This window comes from Marmota flaviventris, chromosome 6 (assembly GCF_047511675.1).
Source record: "Marmota flaviventris isolate mMarFla1 chromosome 6, mMarFla1.hap1, whole genome shotgun sequence".
In the NCBI taxonomy this organism is placed as follows: Eukaryota; Metazoa; Chordata; class Mammalia; order Rodentia; family Sciuridae; genus Marmota; species Marmota flaviventris.
Genome location: NC_092503.1, coordinates 77,268,738 through 77,292,591, shown reverse-complemented (window position 1 = coordinate 77,292,591; position 23,854 = coordinate 77,268,738). Strand labels below are relative to the sequence as shown.

The 23,854-nt window shown below is 34.7% G+C and overlaps 1 protein-coding gene and 1 pseudogene across 4 annotated transcripts in view; both read left to right on the top strand.

Annotated features, from left to right (window-relative positions):
* Dop1a (DOP1 leucine zipper like protein A) overlaps window positions 1-23,854 on the top strand; it is a 106,810-nt gene that overhangs the window by 4,959 nt on the left and 77,997 nt on the right. The gene's annotated exons all lie outside the window — the stretch shown is intronic.
* On the top strand, window positions 18,442-19,232 carry LOC114086713 (replication protein A 32 kDa subunit-like; annotated as a pseudogene).

Genomic DNA, 23,854 nt, shown 5'->3' with positions numbered 1-23,854 from the left:
AGCAAAGGTGAGGTGATAAGCAACTCATTGAGAGCATATAAAAACTGTTTTTAAATAAAATACAAAATTGGGCTGGGGATGTGGCTAAGTGGTTAAGTGCCCCTGAGTTCAATACCCAGTACAAAAAAAAAATGCCCTTAATGTTAGTAATGTTACTTGTGTAAATGCAACACTAGCACTTTATTGTTATTAAGGTGCATTTTATATATAAAACCTAATCTAAAAGAATAAGTCAGAATCACTGGGAATCTTTTATTAGATGAAATGATAACTATTGATTTAGGAGTGATGGAATATTAATATGTTTATCTGGCAAAGCTCCTATGTGAGTAGATAAGGGTAATAAAAAGAATCTCCTATCTCCTTTACTTCAATCTCTGGTCATGTAAGTTTTATATAGCCTTGTTTTCATACTTCATCCTGCCAGAGACATCTTTAGCGTTTTTTCTTCAGAGATAATGACAAATTTTCCTCTCTCATAGAAGGAATTTCATGTAATTAGGAATATAAATTTCCTGAACTTCCATTGTATATAATACATCTTGTATTTCAAATTGTTATTATTATTTTCAGGCATATATAGAGATTTTGAGCCTAAAGTTTGCTGTTTTTGAGTTTATCACAAGGAGCTCAGTTAAGTAAACCATTAGCTTGGTATTACTGTTTTAAAGAAAAAAAAAACTGATGATAATAAGTTTATCAGTACACACAATGGTTTGCTACTCAACAAGAAATTAGATTGCTGTTGATCTGAGGTTCTGGGTACAACTTCTAACTGAAAGTTAGAAAAGAGCCATTTAGAATCCATACTGTTCATTGCATAATAGAGTCCTCCCCAACTAAGTAGTTTGTTTATTGTTTTTTTTACTGTAAAATAAAGTAGAAGTCTAGCAGCAATGCAGAGAAAATGTCATTATTAAGGAGTGACAATGAGGGTCTCCCTCCATTACCATGCAATTTCCCTTTTCTGAGACCCTCATTGTTATACAAAATTACATATAAGAGGTTGTGAGGGGAATGGGAAAATAATCAAGGAGAGAAATGAATTACAGTAGATGGGGTAGAGAGAAGATGGGAGGGGAGGGGAGGGGGGATAGTAGAGGATAGGAAAGGTAGCAGAATACAACAGTTACTAATAGGGCATTATGTAAAAATGTGGATGTGTAACCGATATGATTCTGCAATCTGTATTTGGGGTAAAATTGGGAGTTCATAACCAACTTGAATCTAATGTATGAAATATGATATGTCAAGAGCTTTGTAATGTTTTGAACAACCAATAAAAAAATAAATAAATTAAACAAATAAAAAAACAACCAGAATCTGCATTTTAACAAGCTCAAAAAAAAAAAAAAAAAAAAGGAGTGACAACTGACTAATCAGAAAAAGTATGAAAGCATAGCAGTCTTAGTCCTTTGCTTTATACAGGTAAAATGGCCCTACATTTTTCAGTTGCTTTTGTTTATGAAAAGGTGCTGTAAAATATCAGCTATCTGAAATCCTTAGAATATGTTATTCTCATTCAGTTTTCCAAATACATGTTCTAGAGTTTTTTATATACCACAAATGCCATCCCAGACCATTGATTATGTTTTTGTTTGTTTTTATATGATCTAACTGGCACAGTGACTTTTCCATACATTGACATGTCTTAACATTTTGTGTCTCAATTTTCAAATTTCCTGAAAAGAAGTTTTTCTCTTCCTAACAAAAAAAGTAAAATGTAGTACTTACTTTAAATTCATCTCTGGTCATTTTTGTAAAAAAATATGTATATTTAAATTACATGCATATTGTATACAGTGTTACCACCATTTAGGAGTTTACCTCTGAATCTGAAAAAGGGGTTCCAGCAACATAATCATTTTTATAGCATCTAACATTTTACTGCAAGGCTGTCTTCAAAGCACTATGCTCCAAGCCTACTTGGTTCTATAACTTGATGATTTCAATTTTATAAAATCTGATAACTACTGTTTATTACAGTGTCTTTTTAGGTTATAGAAGTTTTTCAAAGGAAAGTATTATTTGAGAATAAACTTTTTCATGTATTGCTGTGTGACAAGTTATCTCATATTGTAGTGATTTCAAACAATTATTTCACAGTTTGTCAAGAGAGAAGAGGGAGTTATTTGACTGTGAAGTTCTAGCTTAAGTTTTTATGAGGTTGCAGTCTGACATTGGCTAGAGCTGCGGGCATCTGAAGGTTTGTTTAGGATTGGAGAATCTACTTCCACAGCACCTTGCTCATGTGTTTAGCAAGTTCCGGCAGTTGGTGGGAAGTCTCAGTTCAATATCTTTTGAATATTCTTTTCAAATTCACAATGAGTAGTATAGATATTGCATGTTGAGAAATATGTACTGCTTATTATTTAGTCACATTCATATACTGGCTTCTATTGATCCTCATTTCCTGATATTCACACCCTTGTGCAGTTCTTTCCCACACAAAATTACTGCTGGCCTGTCTGAATAAGTAGAATACTAATGAAATCAAAGTAAAAGACATTGCAGCTTCCACTTCGATGTTTCTTGCATCACCCATTCTGGGGCAAACTATCTTCTATGTCATATGGACTCCATGAATCTAGTTTCTGAGTTCAGCACTTAAGATATAGATCTTAATTTTCAGTTATTATGTGGTGAACAGAGGAAATGTCATAAATTGCACAGCTACTACTTCATGTTCTTTGGGTATATCATTCATTCACTCATCTAAATTTTAAACTTATTACCATAAGTAGGGAATAATTCATGTGACTTTAAAAGTATTCAAAGTATGTAGTGAAAAGGCTGCTTCTACCTTGCCTTCATCTACCCAGTTATTACCTATCCCTCAGAAGGTAATAAGATTCATTATTCTTGTATATTCTTTTTAGAGACAGATCATGCATATGCAAATTAATGTATATTTCCCTCTTTTATATAAATGAGAGCATATTATAAGCACTATCTTGCATCTTGCTTTTTTTAGTTTGTGTATCTTGAACATTTTCAAAATCAGTGCTTAAATTTTATTTATCCTTTTTTACCAACTGAGCATGTTCTGTTTCATCATTCAATTTTTGTAATGTTTATTGATTATTCAGTATTATTCAAGCACTTTTCAAGGGGCAAGGGATGTGGAAGCTTTAATAATAGATTAAGCCTTTCTGTCATAGGAATTGTGACCCCTGAGAATCACAATTAAATTGCAATAAAACGAAGTAACTTCTAGGACAGAAGAAGTAGAGTATGTAATGGACATTCATAGGAAGGAGGTATATATCTGACCAGATAAGATTTCTCTAAGTGGATAAAATCTGAGGCCTGAATGCTGAGTAGGTATTAGCCAGATAAGTTGAGATGTAAACAGAAGGAATAAAGGTAGACTATTAATAAATGACTTTAAAAACATATTACAAAGTTACCATAATCTAAACAGTGTGATAGATCAATGAAATAGGAGAACTCCTAAATAAGCTTGAATGTGTGTAGTCAAATGGTCGTCAACAAGGGTGCATGTCCACCCATCAGGGAATGAACAGTTCTTCAAACAAAAGCAATGGGAAAACAGGATATCCACATGCAAAAGATTGAAATTAGACTCTTATACTATATACAAAAATTAACTCTAAATGTTTAAAGAACTAAACATAAGACCTAAAACTACAAAACTCATTTAAGATTTTCATGACATTGAGCTCTGTGATGATCTCTTGGATGTGACAGTGAAAGCAAAAATAGACAAATAGAACATAGCAAACTTAATTTCTGTGCATGAAAGGACACAACAGTGAAAAGACCAGAGGCTAATGCTCATACATAAAGAACTCCTACAACTCAATAATAACAACAAAACCCAGTTTTAAAATAGACCAAGGACTTAAATAGAATGGACATATTTCCCAAGATGATAAATAAATGGCCAGTAAACTAACAAAATACTCAGAGTTGCTGGGCATGATAGTGCACAGTTGTGATCCCAGCAACTCAGGAAACTGGAGCAGAAGAATTGCAAGTTTCCAAGTTTAAGGCCAACTTCTGCAACTTAGGGACTCCTCTCCCATATCTCAAAATATAAAAAGGGTTATTGATGTAGCTCAGTGGTAGAGCACCCCTGAGTTCAGTCTCCATTACCAGGAAAAAGACAGGGAAATGCTCAAGGTCACAATGCAAATAAAAATCACAGTTACCCCTTACACCGATTAAGAGGGCTACTATAAAAGCAAAACAACAAAATAACAAACATTTGTAAATATGTAGAGAAATTAGAAGTTCCTGTGTGCTGTTAATAAGGATGTGAAATGGTGTAGTTCCTATGGAAAACATTATTATAGTTCCTCAAAAAAATTAAAAATAAAAGAACCCTGTGATCGTGGAATCCCATGTTTGGATATATATCCAAAAGAATTGGGAGCAGAATCTTGAGAGAGTTGCATACCCACGTTCATAGCAGCAATATTCATAATAATCAACAGGTGAAAACAGCCTAAATGTACATTGATAGATAAATGCATAAGCAAAAGACAGTATGCGTGTAGAGTGGAATATTATTCAGCCTTTTTGAGAATTTCCTTCCTTTTATAGGAAGAAAATTCTGACACGTATTACAACATAAATGAATCTTGAGGACATTATGCTAAATGAGACAGGATAGTCATAATGAAAAGACAAATACTGTATGGTTCCACTTATATGAGATATCTAACATAGTCAAATTCATAAAAACAGATAGAAGAATGATGGTTGCTTGAAGCTTGGGGAGGACAAAATGGGGATGTTTAATGGAAAGTTTCTGTTTTACAAGAACAAACAGTTATGGAGATTGACTGCACAATAACGTGAATATACTTAACACTATTAGACCATGTATGTAATTGACCTATCAGTGATGTTTGCAGGTTTCACCAAAATGTATGAAACTTATTTGAAAATTTTATTTTCTGAACTATTATTTTGACCCTACCTAATGATCAACTCTCATGAATTACATCTCTGTGCCAGGAAGAAAAAAAGAACTGTCTTATTAGGTCTTATAAATCATACTTTGGATGCTTAATGATAACTAAGATCTGATCTCATGGAGATTATGTTGTTTTCTCATTCTGTATCTTCACCTGAGAGGCTTTAAAGTAAGACACAAGACTTAGTACAAGCATAATGAAGTTTATTAGAAGAGAAAGAAGTGGGGGGAAGCACCCTTCAGGGAGAGAGTGGGTCCTCTCTGAGAGGAGAGCAGACAACTCACTTCATTGTGCCCCAGATTTTATTGAGGTAGGAGAGAGATTGCCCAAGTATCACCTCTCGGCTCTGGATTGACAAACTACATTAACCAACAACCTATGAGCAATTCTTGGTCATCTTCACCTGGGTGACAAATCCTAATTGGAACTAGTTTTACAGAATTTATGGTCAGTGGGCTCCAGTATTAATCATCCTATTTTTCTGGTCTGTATTGTTTGTGTAGGATCTTCTTTAACAATTAGACCCTTTTGAGCAAACCTACTCTTGCCCTTTGGTTCCCACCCCCTGAATTCATCTGTCTTCCTCCAGTGATGTAAGAGCTAAGGCAAGGGTCCTGAAATAGCCATCTTGTCAGACCTCGTGGTACCACTGAAGCAGGGCTATTGATTTACCAGTTTGTTCTGTACCAAGTATTCTTGATCCACTGTTCATGTCTAAGTGCTACCTAACATTTAATAGTAGACCTATAAACTGAAGCATACCTCTGCTCTACCAGGAATTTCACAACTGTCCTGTGCATCCTAAATTTGGGAACCATCTCACCTATAATGCTCTTTTGGGGTGCACATCCTAACCTGCAGTATCTCTAGGATTTCATTTCACTTGGAAGCATATTTTTACTTCTTCAGAATTATTTTGTCAGGGGAGTACATTGTCCTTTTGTTAATAATGTATGTATTTCCCCCTTGCCATCTGATTGATTGAATTAGAATCAGTGCTTTACAGAGCATTAAAGAACAAAACCCCCTTCCATATCTTAATTATTTTACCTTAGGTTTTAGTTTAACCTAAGCACTACCAGTACTGAGCAGTCAGCTATTTGGATTTTTCAGAGTTGAGTTTTGGCCCCTGTACTTAAATTGGGGACTTAGGAAGAATGATAAAACAGTATGTACTTGCATAAATTATAGGGTTTTGTTATGTTTTTTTAGAAAAATGCAGTAGAAAAAGAAAGCACTGTCACTAAAACAAAAAGTCTAAATAGCTTGAACAGGCTTTTGGAAAATGAATAAGCAAAGAGAGAGTATTCCAGAAGAAAGAATTAAGAGATGTGGGAAAAGTAGTTCAGAAAGATACTGATTAAGGGCCAGTTTCAGGAGTCAGCCTGCTAGATATCTTCCTGGTTCTTCTTACTCTTTGAAGAACCTCAGACACTAATTTCTGTATATGTGTATGAATTCATGAGTTTATCTCCATCATGGATTTGATGTGAACATTACATGAATAATTTATATGGAAAGGTTTAGCATACTACCTGACACAGAATAATTAAGTCAGCTTCAGTCTAATTATTATCATCATCATCTTGAATATTGTATAGACAAGGGTTTATATGACTAGTGTGTTTTGTGGGCAGAATGATAATTTCTAACTCATGGACATGTGTTACATAGCTATTTACCATTTGATTCTTAAAGTAGAATCCTAGTTTTCTGTTAATAAATGATTTAGGTGAATTTACATTCAGTTTTCTATTTTCTAAATCACTTTTTTCATATTGCTTATGTGTACTAAAAATCACTGAATTTTAAGATGTTTGATTAGTACATTTAGTTATACATTATAGTGGGGTTTGTCAAAGACATACCATGCAGGCATGAACATAATTTGTTCCATTTCAGTCCCCAGTACTTCCTTTTTTCCTTCTCTTCGTACTCTACAGGTCTTACTTCTGTTTATTTTTTTAACTGGTGCTTTATAGATATACATAAAAGTGGAATTCATTGTGGGATATTCATATATGTACATAGGATAATTTGTACATATATTTTACTCCACTATTCCTCCCTTTCCCATCCCTCTTCCCTCCCCTTTAATCTCCTTTCTCTGCTCCTCTTATCTCCTCTCTATTTTCATGGCATCTAACCCTCCTTAATTGCTCTAGCTTTTCCATATGAAAAAAAAAAAATTGACTCCTCACTTTGAGTCTGGCTTATTTCACTTAGCATGATGTTCTCTAGTTCCATCCATTTACCAGAAAATGCCATAATTTCCTTCTTTATGGATGAGTAAAACTCCATTGTGTAGATATATACCATGTTTTCTTTATTTATTCACCTGTTGATGAACACCTGAGCTGGTTTTGTAACTTCACTGTTGTGAAATGTACTTCTATAAGCATTTGTGTTTCTGTGTGACTATAGTATGCCTATTTCAGTTCTTTTAGATGAATACCAAGGAGTAGGATACCTTGGTCATATGGTGGTTCCATTCCTAGTCTTTGAAGGAATCTCCATACTGCTTTCCATGTTGGTTGTACTAATTTGCTGTCCTACCAATAATACATGAGTGTACGTTTTCCCCACATCCTCTCACCAGCATGCATTACTATTTGTAGTGTTTCTAATTGCCATTCTAACTGGATTAAGATGAAATCTCAATGTAGTTTCCACTTGCATTTCTCTGATTGCTAGGTATGTTGAACATTTTTCATATATTTGTTAGCCAATTGTGTTTGTTTTGAGAAACATCTGTTTAATTCTTTGGCCATTTATATATTGATTTTTTGGGGTTTTTTTATTGTTGTTGTTGTTGAGTTTTGTGTATTCTGGATAATAATCCCCTGTTGGAGGAGTAGTTGGCAAAATTTTTCTCCCTTCTATAGGCCCTCTCTCCTCATTATTATTTCCTTTGCTATGCAGAAGCTTTTTAATTTGATGCTGTGCCACTTATTGATTCTTGGTTTTATTTCTTGAGCTTTAGGAGTCTTGTTAAGGAAGTCATTGCTGGTAGCAATATGTCAAAATGTTAACTTTATGTTTTTTTCTAGCTGTTTCACTGTTTCTGCTCTAATTCTTAGATCTTTGGTCCACTTTGACTTGACTTTTGTGTAGGGTGAGCGGTAGCAATTCTTCTACATATGGACATCCAAATTTCAAAGCACCATTTGTTAAAAAGACCATCTTTTCTCCAATATATATTTTTGGCACCTTTGTCAAGTATCAGCTGACTATATCTATGTGAGTTTGTCACTGTTTTCTGTTCTACTATCTTCATGTCTGTTTCAATGTCAGTACCATACTTTTTATGTTACTAAGCTCTATAGTATAATTTGAGGTCAGGTATTTTGATGCTTCCATTTGTTCCATTTTAGTCTCTCTTTTTGTTTAGTATTGCTTTGATTATTCTGTGTCTTTTATTCTTCCAAATGAATTTAAGGACTTCTTTCTACCCTCAACCCCCACTCTGCCCAGTTTCCATGAAGAATGTCTCTTGCATTGAATGGGGATTGCATTTAATCTATAAAACCCTTGTGGTAATATGACCATTTTGAAAATATTACTTCTGCCTCTCCAAGAACATGGGAGGTCTTTTACTCTTTTAAGATTTGCTTCAATTTTTTTCTTCAGTGTTTAATAGTTTTCTTTGTAGAGATCTTTCACCTTCTTAGTAAGATTATTCCCAAGGTTGTTTTTAAAGGTTATTGTAAATAGAATAGTTTTCCAGAATTCTTTCTCAGCAAATTCTTTATTCTAAAGGAAAGCTATTGATTTATAAATGTTGATCTTGTATTCTGCTACTTTGCTGAATTTGTTTATCAGCTCTAGAAGTTTTTTGGTGGAGAGTTTTTCTTTGAGGGGGTTCTCTTCTAGATATAGAATCATGTTATCAACAGATTTTTGACTTCTTTTTTTTTTCCTATTTTTATTACTTTAATTCCCTTCTCTTGCCTGGGTAGCATTTAAAAATTGTATTATAATAATAGTGAGAGTGGACATTTTTATCTTGTTCCTGATTTTAGAGAAAATGCACTCAATTTTTCACCATTCATTATGACGGTAGCTTTGGGTTTGTCATATATAGCCTTTATAATGTTGAGGTAAGTTCCTTTATCCCTAGTTTCTCCTATGCTTTTAACACCAATGAGTGTTGGACTTTGTAAAAAGTGTTTTCTACATCTATTGAGATGATCATGTGATTCTTGTTCTTAATTGTGTTTATGTGGTGAATTACATTTATTAATTTGCGTATGTTGAACCAACCTTGCATCCCTGGGATGAAACCCACTTGATCATAGTGTACTATCTTAAAATATTAGAAAACTGCATTAAAAAATCAACTCAAAATGAATCTAAGAGGGGCTGTGGTTGTGGCTCACATATAAGTTACTGGGTTTGATCCTCAGCACCACATAAAAATAAATAAACAAAGATATAAAAAAAATCTAAGACTTAAATGAAAGACCCCAAACAATGAAACTACTAGAAGACAACATAGAAAAACACTTCAGGATAGTGACCTTGGCAAAAAATTCTTTGAGCAAAAATTCAAAAGCACAAGCAAAAAAAGCAAAAACTGACAGATGAGAGTACATCAAACTAAAAATCTCTTGCACAGGAAAGGAAATAACAGAGTTTAGAGACAGTCTGTAAAATGGGAGAAAATAATTGCAAACTGTTCATTTGACAAGAGATTAATATCCAAAATATGAGGTATTTAACATCAAAAACAATCACATTTTAAAATAGACAAATGAGCCCAGTGTGGTGGCATATACCTCTAATCCCAGCATCTCAGGAGGCTGAGGCAGGAGGATCACTAGTTGAAAACCAGCCTCAGCAATTTAGCAAGGACCTAAGCAACTTAGCAAGACCTTGTCTCAAAATGAAAATATATGATATGGAGTTACACTGGTTGTGTATTCATTCATATATGAACATAGGAAAGTTATGTCCAATTCATTCTACTGTCTTTCCCATTGCTGTCTGCTTTCCACCTATTCCCCCAGTCTAATTTGGTGAAACTTCACCCCCCATCACCACCTAGGGTGAGTCAGCATCTGCATATCAGAGAGAACAATCAGCCTTAGGGTTTTGGGGGGACTGGCTTATTTCACTTAACTATAGTCTCCAGTTTCATCCATTTACCTTCAAATGACATAATTTCATTCTTTATGGCTGAGTAATACTCCATTGTGTGTATGTACCACATTTCCTTTATTCATTCATCTGTTGAAGGGCACCTAGGTTGGTTTCATAGCTATTGTGAATTGCTGTGCTGCTATGAATATTAATTTGACCACATCACTATGGTAAGCTGATTTTTAAGTCCTTTGGGTACATGCCAAAGAGTGGAATAACTAGGTCAAATGGTGGTTCCATTCCAAGTTTTCTGAGGCATCTCCATACTGCTATCCAGAATGGTTGCACCAATTTGCAGTCCCACCAGCAATGTATGAGTGGACCTTTCCCCCCACATCCTTGCCAACATTTGTTTTTGTTTGTATTCTTAATAATTGCCATTCTGACTAGAGTGAAATGGAATCTCAGTGTAGTTTTAATTTGCACTTTTCGAATTGCTAGTGATGTTGAACATTTCTTCATATATTTGTTGACCATTTATATTTCTTCTTCTGTGAAGTGCCTGTTCAGTTCCTTTACCCATTTATTGATTGGGTTACTTGTTTTGTTTTGGTGTTAAGGTTTTTGAATTCTTTGTATATACTGGAGATTAATGCTCTGAGATGCAGGTGGCAAAGATTATCTCCCATTCTGTAGACTTCATGTTCTTGATTGTTTCCTTTTCTGTGAAGAAGCTTTTTAGTTTGATACCATCCCATTTATTGATTCCTGATTTTACTTCTTGTGCCTTAGGAGCCTTGTTGAGAAATTCAGTTACTAGGCAGACATGATGATATTTGGGCCTACTTTTTTCTTCTAGTAGTCACAGGGTCTCTGGTCTAAATCCTACCTCCTTGATCCACTTTGAGTTGAGTTTTGTTCAGGGTGAGAGAAAGGAGTATAATTTCATTTTAATGCATATGGATTTCCAGTTTTCCCACACCATTTGTTGAAGAGACTATTTTTTCTCCAATGTATATTTATGAGATAACTGTATTTATTTGGATTTGGTTTGTTTCTGTGTCTTCTATTCTGTTCCATTGGTCTTCATGTCTGTTTGGTGCCAATACCATACCATTTTCATTGTTAGAGCTCTGTAGTACAATCACAAGAATGGGAAGTCATACTTCATGTTTATGTGATATGTCAGCAGAATACATTCTACTGTCATGTATAACTAAAAAGAACAAATTAAAATTAAATTAAACAATATCTAAAAAATAAAAATTAAAAATATTTTTTAAAGGGCTGGAAATATGGCTCAGTGGTTAAGCGCCCCTGCGTTCCATCCCTGGTACCAAAAAAAGAAAAAGAAAAAGAAAAAAAGATGATCTAAATAAACATTTATGGAAGAGGATAAATAATTGACCCAAAAGCATGTGAAAAAGTGTGGTCAACCTCACTAATCATCAGGGAAATGCAAATTAAACCTACTGTGAAATGTTATCTCACCCTAGTTAGAATGATTATATCAAAAAGACAAAAAATAACAAATGCTGTTAAATATATGGAAAAAGAGAAACCCTATATACCGTTGGTGAGAACGTTAATTAGTACAGCCACTGTAGATAACACTATAGAAATCTTCTTTGGGGGCCAGAGGGTACCAGGGATTGAACTCAGGGGCACATGACCACTTAACCACATCCCCAGCCCTATTTTGTATTTTATTTAAAGACAGGGTCTCACTGAGTTGCTTAGCACCTTGCTTTTTGGCGAGTCTGGCTTTGAACTCTCGATCCTCCTGCCTCAGCCTCCCAAGCTTCTGGAATTACAGGCATGCACCACTGCACCCAGCTAGTATAGAAGTCTTTAAAAATAAACTAAAAATAGATCCACCATATTATACAGTGATCACACTATTTGCAGTATATCCAAAGGAAAGAGTGAATTATGTCAAAGCAGTTATCTGACTTTTCATGTTAACTCAGGACTACTCACAATGAGAAGATAAGAGAATCAATCTAGGTGTCCATTGACTGAAAAATGGATAAAGAAAATGTGGTAAACATGCACAATGGAATTTAATTCAGTCATAGAAAATCCTGTCACTGGCTGCAACTTGGATGAGCCTGGGAGACAGAATATGAATTAGGCAGAGAAAGACAACTACCGTGTGTTCTTATTTACATGTGGAAGCTAAGAAAAAATTGACTTCATGGAAGTCAAGAATGGAATAGTAGTTTCCAGAGGTGGAGGGTATGGCACCGGTGGGGGTGGTAAAGGGGATGGCTAGCAGGTAATCAGATACAGGGGTGCACATGGATAGGGAAAATAATTTCCAATATTCTGTAGCACAGTAGGAATACAAATGTGCTATACTCAGTTACTTGAAAAAAGAGAGGACCTATTTTTTTTCTTAAGCAGAATCATGTAAATGTTCTTACAGAACCATGTAAATAATATACTTAGCAATTAATTGTATTTTGCAAGAAAACTAGTAGAAAAGATTTTGAGTTTTCCTAACACAAAGAAATGATAAATGCTTAAAGTGATACATATGGCAGTTACCCTGATAATGATTATTACACATTGCATTCATGTATTGAAATACCATTGTACCACATAAATATGCACAATTATTATCAATTAGAAATAAAAGCATGGTGAACTTTAAAAGATTTGCATGTAATTAATTTTGAAATTACTATGTGTCATAATAATATGGATGTATCACACTTCATAATATACCTTATTTTCTTTCACAAAAGTCAGAATGACATTACATCTTCCACATTTACATGGTTCTGCTTAAGAAAATGAATAGGTCCTTTCTTTTTTCAAGTAACTGGGTATTTGTGTAGGTGTTTGTGTAGGTGTTCTTAGGTGAATCTGTTAGTTTTTTAACGTACTTAACAGCCATATGAATATAATCTAATAAAGGAGTGAGGTCAAGTGTGGCTACAGTGGTTAGGAAGAGTGGTAGTGTGCTTTTTTCCACTAAGTTTTTCTCTGAGAAAACAAACCAAAATGGTTTGTGAACTCTGTTGGCATTAACAGATTATTCAAAATATATTTGAAGAGCCAAATGAGTTGGTTCATGCTTGTAATCCCAGCTACTTGGAAGGCTGAGGCAGGAGGATAGAAAATTCAAGGCCAGCCTAAACAACTTAGTGAGACTCTGTTTGAAACTAAAATTTTAAAAGGGCTTGAAGTGTATCTCAGAGTACTTGCCTAGCATGCTGAAGACTCTGGATTCAGTCCTTAATACAGTGAAAAAGAAAAAAAAATATTTAAGGGCCTATGAGTATCAGCCACTATTATGGGACTGCTGATACAAGAATGAACTAGTCAGATAAAGCTCCTGACCTCATAGCTTTTGTATTTCATTAAGAGATGATAAAAAACAAACAAAAAAAAAACAGAACAATTTCAGACTGTTAACAAGACCAAGCAAAGAAATCACATAATATTTTAGGTAGATGATAAGAGTATGGGCCTGGCTCAGGCTTAGACTGATCAGAAAAAGCTTCTCTGAGGTTTTGTTATTACTGGAGTATAGGAATTAATTTGTCATATAAAAACTTGACCTAAATTCTGTAGAAGATAGCACTTATAAAATGCCTACAATACAAAATTTTTGGTGTATTTAAGTTTGTCTAGTCTTAGCTCAGAGGAAAGTCATTGATAGGTGTTGAACAAAGGAATGACAGGATATGATTTTAAAAGATCTCTGACTTCTCTGTGGAAGATAGATTATAGAGGCTCAGGAATAGAAGTGAAATTTAATAGTGTGCTAAAGTTAGCTTTAACTGGTTAGAATAATAGAAGAAGAAAGGTGGTGGTTATAAATTTAGGACACAGCAGTTAATAGATGCTGTTTAAAGTTATAACTAGAGGAAATAACCTGTAGGAGAGATTGTTGACTGAGCCTTGAAGTACTTCAGCATTTAAAACTGAATAGAAGAGCCAACATAGACTGAAAGAGTGGCTAAAAGATAGGAACCTACCTTGAGAGTGAAGAGCCCTGGAATCCAAGAACAAAGTGTTGAATACTGCTGAGGAGTAAGATGAGAAGCTGCAGAACTGACTGTTGGCTTTGGCTAATGCAGATCGCTGGTGATCTTTTACATGTGATATCCTGGAAGGACAGTACCATAAGGCATATTTTTGAGCTGACTGAAGAATGAATAGGAGATAAGGAAATGAAATAGTGTGGAGAAATGTTTCAAGAAGTTTTACTGTGAGAGAAGAGAGAAATGGGTTGGTAGAGAGCCTGGGAAAATCAAAGGAAGGCTGTGGATTTCAGGTTTTCACCTTGGGAAGTTCCAGGACTTATAGGTAGGGTAATAAGGAATGATAGGCCATAGAGAGTGAGCAACTGGTATTGAAGAAGAGTGAGCTAATGAGGAGTCCTTGAGAAGGCAAGCAGTGATGAACTCCAGAATACAGAAAGGGGTAGGTCTTCACTTCCTTTATTTCTCACAAGAGGAGATAAAGTAGAGAATATGGGTGTATAAGTGATGATAGGTTGTAGATTTACTAGAGGGAAAGTAAGAACATTCCTTTGGCTTCTGTTTCCTTAATTATATTTTGTTTTGTTTCTTTGGAGAAGAGATCTCACTGTGTTGCCTAGGCTGGCCTTGGACTCCTGGACTCCAAGGATCCTCTGCCTCAGCCTCATGAGTAGCCAGAACTATAGGTGTATATCACTACACCCATCTCTTATATTTGAAGCTAGATCTTTAGCAGAGATGGAGAGAGTTTTGAGAAAAGAAGTTATGAAATAATTGTCAGAAAGGTAAATTTGCTAAGGAAGCAATGATGAGCACCTCTTTAAGATTTGTGTTTCTCAGTTTAAGTACAGCCAATCAGCCTTGTTATGTGAATTTTCTCCAATGTTATGAGTTGGTTAAATAAATGATTTGCTAAAGATTGTTTACTGACAATCTTTAGCAAATCATTTTGTCAATATTGAACTCAGAACTTTTTATCAAAATGAAATAGATTTAATAACTGTCACATTAACTTGTCAGATGGTAACAAGAACTAAATGATGATTTTTCACTTAGTCAAAAACATTTGGAAAGAACATCTACTTAATGTATAGCTTTTTTCTTTTTTTCATAATCAACAGAGTTTTTTTTCCCTTGTTGCTCAATGGTTGGTGGTAATACATTCATTTATATTTTGGGCATGTGCTAATTAAAAACACTTACTCCTAGATATATCTTTAGAATTGATTAGTGAATATTTCTTTCTCTCTTCCTCCTTCCTCTCGCTCATGCAAAGGAGACAGGAAGAGGAGGTTTCAATGAGTGACAAAATAGCCAAAGTGTCTTTGTGTGCCAATTATGAAATAAGGTCTATTCACTTTTTATAACCATTTATGCAGAACTTTCTGAAATTCAGATGCTCTGATGCAGTATTTCTTATTTAAATTTTAGCTTTTTACACTGTCAAGTTGAAACAGATCTGTACTACCTGATAATTTTCATAGGGCCTGATTTGCCATGAGATATAGATGCTTTTTTATTTTTCAGTAAATAGCCATTTTGCTTGGTTTTTGTATTTGAGAGTTACAGCACTACATAAATCATGTTTTATGAAAATTCACATCCACTTTACTTGAGTTATAAGTCTGGAAGAACGAAATGCAACTAAATTGTAAAATGCAACAGTAGATGAAGTCAGAAAAGCTATTAATGGCCCCTGGAAGAAAGATTGCAAATGCCATTTTGATTTACTTGTTTCACTTTAAAAAAAAAAAATTACAATTTTTTATTTATTTCAAGTTTCCTAGTCTTAATACATTTTATGTTGCTATAACTGAATACCATAGACTGAGTAGTTTATTTTATTCTTTTTAGTTATAAATGATAGTAGAGTCTGTTTTGATATATTTATACAAACAGGAAATATATCTTATTCTAATTAGAATCCCATAGACTAAGTAATTTATAAAGAATAAAAGTTTGTCATTCATGTTATACATATGGGAGGCACTTAAAAATATAGGAATAGTTATTTCCCAAAATGTTATTCTTAGAAAGAAAACAGAAATAAAAGGCATTATGAAATATTTTTTAAAAAGAATAAAAGTTCATTCAGGGTTGGGGCTGTAGCTCGGTGGTAGAACACCTGCTTCGCATGTGTGGAGGCACTGAGTTCAATCCTTAGAACCACATAAAAATAAAGAAATAAAAATATTATGTTCATCTACAACTAAAAAAAAATATTGAAAAAAAAAGTACCTTCAGCTCATGGTTCTAGATGCTGAGAAGTTCAAAGTCACAGATGGTAAAGTTATTGCTGGTGGGAACTCTATAGAGTCTTTGCGGCAACCAGGATATCAAGTGATGCTAGGGTCACATACAAGAGAGAATCAAACTGTTTTTTATAACAGACCCACTCTGGAGATAACCTGTTAACCCACCAATGAATTAATCCATTGACAAAGCAGAGTCCCATTGAACTAAATACCTCTTAAAGGTCCCACCTTGTTTCACCTCTTACAACTCAGAGTGAGGATTAAATTTCAACATGATTTTTAATGGAGATATTCAAACTATAGCATGTAGTTATATTAAGTAGTTTGTTTTACTTCCTGGGAAATAAGTTTGAGACTTTAGTTTCATTTTATGGAGGTGATGGAAATGTTCAATAATGTTTAGAATCAGAAAAATGTTCTGTATCATAGGTGTGGTGAGAAATCTTGATTGTGGTGATAGTTTTATGGGTGCATGCATTTATCAGAGATCATCGCATATGAATATTAAATGCAGTTGTTCCTTGGTATCTACAGGGTATTGGACCCAGGAGCCACCCCATACCAAAATTTGTAGATAATCAAGTCCCTTATGTAAAATGTGTTATATTTACATACAGTCTGCACACATCCTTTTGTAACTTTTAATCATTTCTAGATTACTTATAATATGTAATCTAATGTGAAGTCATATAAAACAATTTCTATATTGTTTAGGGAATAATGACAAAAGCCTGTAAGAAGCTAGTAGTGTAGTTCAGTGGTAGAGCTCAAGCTTAGCATGAGAGAGGCCCTGAGTTCAATCCCCAGCACTCTTCCTCCCACAAAAAAGGTTCTGTGTATGTTTGGTAAATATGCAGTTTTTTTGTAGATATTTTCAACCATGGTTGGTTTCCATGGATGCAGAACTCATGGATGTAGAAGGCCAACTGTATGTATAATCTAATAAGGTTGTAAGATAGCATATGTGGCAGTAAACACTTCCCTTTAATTTGCATTCAGGAAATCATTCAAATATAGAATAGAGAGTGTCCAATTTTCCAATTTGCTGCCAAATTCAGAGCCACATCTAATGCTTAATTATAATGTACTTGCTCTCATAATTAACATATTTGTTTCAGTTATTTCTTTGATTTCATAAGAAATAATGGTGACAATAATGGTTTTGAGCATTTTTTACGTGCTGAGCCCTCTGATAACTTCAATATGTTACTTATTTAATTATGACAACCATTGAGACTGGTCTTACCTCCTTTTACAGATGAGGAAACTAAGTCTTGAGAAACTTAAGCTCTTTGTTCAGATTCATACAGATGCTAAGTAAACATTAGAACTGCAGTTTTACTCAGGCTGACTTGATTTCAACCCCAGTGCTTGGAAGATCTATTTTTTTTTTTTACTATAATTTTATGTCCTAGGGTTTCTATGAAACATTGTTTTATTCCATTTTTTTTTCTTTATTCCATGACTTTTCTGCAGAAGAGTCCTGGTATAAAGTTTCTTTGATATAACATGGGACATGTTATATTTGCATTATGATCTAAGCCAGTGGTGGTTCAAAGTATAGTATTTGGCCGCTTCACAAACTTTTTGATGAGTTGAACCCAGAGGTAAAAGGAAACATTTAGAAATCTCAGCAATTTTGACTGTGCTGCAACAACTAAGTACATGGTTTTACATTTTAGAAAAGTACAGTCAGTAATGGATTCGAGGAGAAATAATGACTCCTTCACTTCAGATAGTTTGAGGAGTATGGATCTAAGCCATTTTATAATAAAATATGGAGGGAAAAATACCTGAAAACTGGAATTTCTGTTATATATTAGATGAAAAGTTAAAAAGTGATGCATCTTTTTATCTTCTGATAAATAATGAAGAATTTTATTTGCATTAAAATCACTAGTGAAGCATAAGCAAACTTTTAGTCCCAAGTCCTCTAGTCACCATCTTTTCTCATACACACACACACACACACACACACACACATACATACACACATTTATGCATATATATCTTATTTTTTAATATATGCACATATATATGTTGCAGCTCTGCTAATAAAACTTCAATAGAGAATGCTCTCACAGCAGCAGAGTTCTGAGGTGTTCAGCAAGCCCACCACACCAGAACTTTATGGACTTCTTTCCCAAAGAAATCACAGCCAATATGTGGAATAGTGGATTTGAAAGCTATAGTAGCTCCGCCACCTTTGGAGAAGCCAGCAGCTAGGCTCAGTCCCTCGGGGACTTTGGATCACCCACACCTTATCAAGCTAAAAGGAAATCAAGAGCCCAAACCTAGCACATTGTACCATATCTCAGCTACTTTCTGTTACTCTTGTTGACGAAGTGTTCAAAATTTGGAATATTGAAATTTCATAGGTCACTCTTGTGAGAATAATCAGACATGCTGAGAAGGCTCTAACCAATATTGTTTACAAAATAGATGACATGCCAGGTGCACCCATGGATGTTCGCCAGGGAGTAGACATAGATGACACCAGTATTGAAAAACTGTAGTTCCTCCAGAAACATGTGTAAAAGTGGCTGGCCACCTACAGTCCTTTTAGAACAAAAAGAACCTGGTAGCCTTTAAGATCATCCCCCTGAAGAATATAAACAAATTTACCACACGTATCCTAGAAGTCAACATGCACATGGTGCTGAGCAAATCCAACAGCCAGCCCTCAGTAGGGAGAATATCTATCAGCAATCCAAGAATGGGGGAAGCAGAAAACTTCAGTGGGTATAGCTTCATGCCAACAAATGACCCAACTGTGGCTCAAAACCAGGTGCTGAATTTGATTAAGACTTGCCCAAGACCTGGAGGATCACAGGATCCAGCCTCAACACATGGCTTTAGCGTCAATCAAGCAAGCTATGGATTTTCTTAACAACAAGAGGCACATCTATTCTACTGTGGATGATGATCACTTTAAATTCACAGATGTGGAATAACTGGATCTTATTGGGTACCTGAGATATTTCTAGCTGGATCTATTTGCACAGTCTGTTGCCTCCAGCTGTGCATATGTTTGTCCAGGTGACTTCAAGGAAGGAGATTCATCTGTAAAGGGTTTCAGCAGGCTTGAAACTTACTGACTGCTTTTCTGTTTTTGTATTTTGTGGTTTTGAAACTCAAAGGGAGGTGGACAACTAACAGGGATGTAAACTGGAGTGGAATTTCTTAAGTTTTCAAGTAAGCTCATTAGGATACAAGGATAGATGGGATTGGAAGAGGGATGCTACCAAGAGAGTTGGGCAGTTACTTAACACCTGGGAGTTTCTGTTCTTGAATGTTTCCTGTTCAGAGACAGTGAGCAGGATGAGGGTCTGTGGGCAGAGTATCAGCCAAGGAACTCACTGCCCTCTGTCTATCTTTGTTTCCCACTCTGGTTCTGTGGTGTTACGTTCAAAATTGCACTTTCCTTCCCTTTTTTGCCTTGTCTGCTGCGAAAGGTGGGTTTATATGCACACGAGGTTTAGCATTCTGGAATCATAGAATGGAGGACAGGAAGAAATGTTAAATAAAACAGTTCTGTTATTGAAAAAAAAAAGCTTCAACAGAATGTTCTTTCTCATATTTCAGCTCTTTTCATAAGATTTTACTTTTAATATTCTGAGAGTAACATGTATCCTAAACTGTAGGAACTCTTTTTAATTATATTTAAATATTTAGAATTTTTGATTAAATAAATAGTAACTAACATATTTCAAATTTCTTGCCTCACTCACCTTTATAGCCGTGGAAACATGCAATAGTTACAAACTTGACTGGTCATTATCAGTTGACTTTTGTATATCAAATAAAAATTTTTGCCTAAAGGATATATCTATTGAGATAATATTGCAAACTCTATTTTTTAAGAAAATTTTTTTTGGGTCCTGGGGAATTGAACTCAAGGGCATTGGACCGGTGAGTTGCCAGCCCTTTTTATTTTTTTAAGACAAGGTCTTGCTAAGTTGCTTAGGGCCTTACTAAGCTGACCTTAAACTTGAAATCCTCCTGCCTCAGCCTCCTATGTCACTGAGATTACAGGTGTGTGCCACTGCACCCAGTTCCCTATTTTCACTAGTAGAAATTATCACTAAATTGCTTCCCAGATTAATCTTCTTCATGTACCAGATATTTTATAGATTCAAATTGAATATTATATCGTCTTCTAGAAATTTTGCTAAGAGGAAAAAATTATTCCATCTACTACTAGAACAGTACATTTTTAGGTTTATTGACTAGGATTTAGCATAATTTTATATAGGTATATATACATATACATATAGAAAAAATCCAGTTATTTCCCCTGAGTTTAACTTTGCTGTATTCTGATTTCTCAGAAACAAAACTAGAAATATGCTGTTTTGTATTCATTCTAGCTTTCATTCCATATGACACTATTTATTAGTTTTGAAATGTTTTATTAGTTACAATAGTTTTGGCTTTGTTTTAGAATGCCAGTCTTTTATATGTGAAACATATATTTCTCTGACTATTTTGTGTTTATGGTTTAATCTAGATTTTGAAAGTAATAGAAACCATAAATTGGCAGTAGTACAGCTTATTTATCCATGTGTCACTTGATAGATATTTGGATTATTCCTACCTTTCAGCTATTGTTAATAATTCTTCTGTGAACATTCACAGAATGTAAAGATTATTGAGCAGATATATGTTTTCATTTGGGTGGAGGTGGATCTATACCTAGGAGTAGAATTACTGAGTCTTGTGATAATTTTTCAAGTTTTTTATTTATATATGACAGGATGCATTACAATTCTTAATACACATATACAGCACAATTTTTCATATCTCTGGTTGTATAAATAGTATATTCATACCAATTCATGTCTTCATACCTGTACTTTGGATAATAATGATCATCACATTCTACCCCATGCCTCTTCCCTTCCCCTCCAACCACTCTGCCCTATCTAGAGTTCGTCTATTCCTCCCATGCCCGCCCTCCCTACCCCACTATGAATCAGCCTCCTTATATCAAAGAAAACATTCAGCATTTGTTTTTTTAAGATTGGCTAACTTCACTTAGCATTATCTTCTCTGACTCCATCCATTTACCTGCAAATGCCATGATTTTATTTATTTATTTATTTATTTATTTTTAATATTTATTTTTTAGGTGTAGATGGACACAACACAATACTTTTATTTTATGTGGTGCTGAGGATTGAAGCCAGGTCACGCCGATGCTAGGCAAGCGCTCTACCACTGAGCCACAATCCCAGCCCTGATTTTATTCTCTTTCATTGATGAGTAATATTCTGTTGTGTATATATGCCACATTTTTTTATCCATTTATCTATTGAAGGGCATCTAGGTTTGTTCCACAGTTTGGCTATTGTGAATTGTGCTGCTATAAACATTGATGTGGCTGTGTTCTTGTAGTATGCTGTTTTTAAGTCCATTGGGTATAAAGACCGAGGAGAGGGATAGCTGGGTCAAATGGTGGTTCCATTCCCAATTTTCCAAGAAATCTCCATACTGTTTTCCATATTGGCTGCACCAATTTGCAATCCCACCAGCAGTATATGAATGTACCCTTTTCCCCGTATCCTCACCAACACTTATTGTTTTTTGTATGTATAATAGCTGCCAGTCTGACTGGAATGAGATGAAATCTTAGCGTGGCTTTGATTTGCATTTCTCTAAGTGCTAGTGATGATGAACATTTTTTCATCTATTTGTTGATTGATTGTACATCATCTTCTGAGAAGTGGCTCTTCAGGTCTTTGGCCCTTTTATTGACTGGGTTATTTGTTTTTTTGTTGGTTAGCTTTTTGAGTTCTTTATTTACCCCTCACACATCTATCTGATGTGTGAGGGGTAAAGATTTGATCCCAAGATGTAGGCTCTCTATTCACCTCACAGATTGTTTCTTTTGCTGAGAAGAAACTTTTTAGTTTGAGTCCATCCCATTTATTGATTCTTGATTTTAATTCTTGTGCTACAGGAGTGTTAAGGAAGTTGGGACCTAATCCCACATGATGGAGATTAGGGCCTACTTTTTCTTCTATTAGACACAGGGTATCTTGTTGTATTCCTAAGTCCTTGATCCATTTTGAGTTGAGTTTTGTGCATGGTGATAGATAGGAGTTTATTTTCATTTTGTTGCATATGGATTTCCAGTTTCCCCAGCAACATTTGTTGAAGAGGCTATCTTTTCTCCAAAGCATGTTTTTGGCACTTTTATCTAACACAAGATAATTGTAATTTTGTGGGTTCGTCTCTGTGTCCTCTATTCTGTACCATTGGTCTACCAGTCTGTTTTGGTGCCAATACCATGCTTTTTTTTTTTTGTTGTTACTATTGTTCTGTAGTATAATTTAAGGTCTGGTATGGTGATGCCACATACTTTTCTTTCTAATGATTGCTTTAGCTTTTCTGGGTCTCTTATTTTTTCAGATGGATTTCATGATTGCTTTTTTTTTTATTTCTATGAGGAATGTCATTGGAATTTTGATCAGAATTGTATTAAGTCTGTATAGTGCTTTGGAAGTATGGCCCTTTTGATAATATTAATTCTGCCTATCCAAGAGCAAGGTAGATCTTTCCTCTTCTAAGGTCTTCTTTGATTTCTTTCTTTAGGGTTCTGTAATTTTCATTATATAGATCTTTTAACTCTTTCATTAAGTTGATTCCAAAGTATTTTATTCTTATTTTTATTTTTTTTGAGGCTATTGAGAATCAGGTAATTTTCCACATTTCCCTTTCTGGGGATTTGTCACTGATATGCAGAAAAGCCTTTGACTTATGGTTGTTGTTTTTTATCCTGCTACTTTGCTGAATTCATTTACTAGTTCTAGAAGTATGCTGGTGGAACTTTTAGGATCTTCCAAGTATAGAATCATATCATCAGCAAATAGTGCCAATTTGCGTTCTTCTTTTCCTATGTGTATCCCTTTAATTTCTTTCGTGTGTCTAATTGCTCTGGCCAGTGTTTCAAGAACTATGTTAAATAGAAGTGGTGAAAGTGGGCATCCATGTATTGTTCCAGTTTTTAGAGGGAATGCCTTCAATTTTTCTCCATTTAGAATGATGTTGGCCTGGGGCTTAGCATAGATAGCCTTTATAATGTTGAGATATGTTCCCTAGTTTTTCTAGTGTTTTGAACATAAAGCGATGCTGTATTTTGTCAAATGCTTTTTTTGCATCTATTGAGATGATCATATGATTCTTATCTTTAAGGCTATTGATGTGATAAATTACATTTATTGATTTCCGTATGTTGAACCAACCTTGCATCCCTGGGATGAATCCCACTTGATCATGGTGCATGATCTTTTTGATATGTCTTTGTATTTGATTTGCCAGGATTTTATTGAGAATTTTTCATCTATGTTCATGAGAGATATCGGTCTGAAGTTTTCTTTTTTTGATGTGTCTTTGCTGCCTGGTTTTGGAATCAGAGTGATATTGGCCTCATAGAATGAGTTTGGAAGTGATGCCTCTTTTTCTATTTCCTGAAATAAATTGGAGAGTGAAATAAATTAGAGAACTCGGCTGTGTATCCATTCAGTCCTGGGCTTTTCTTGGTTGGTAGACTTTTGATGGTATCTGCTATTTT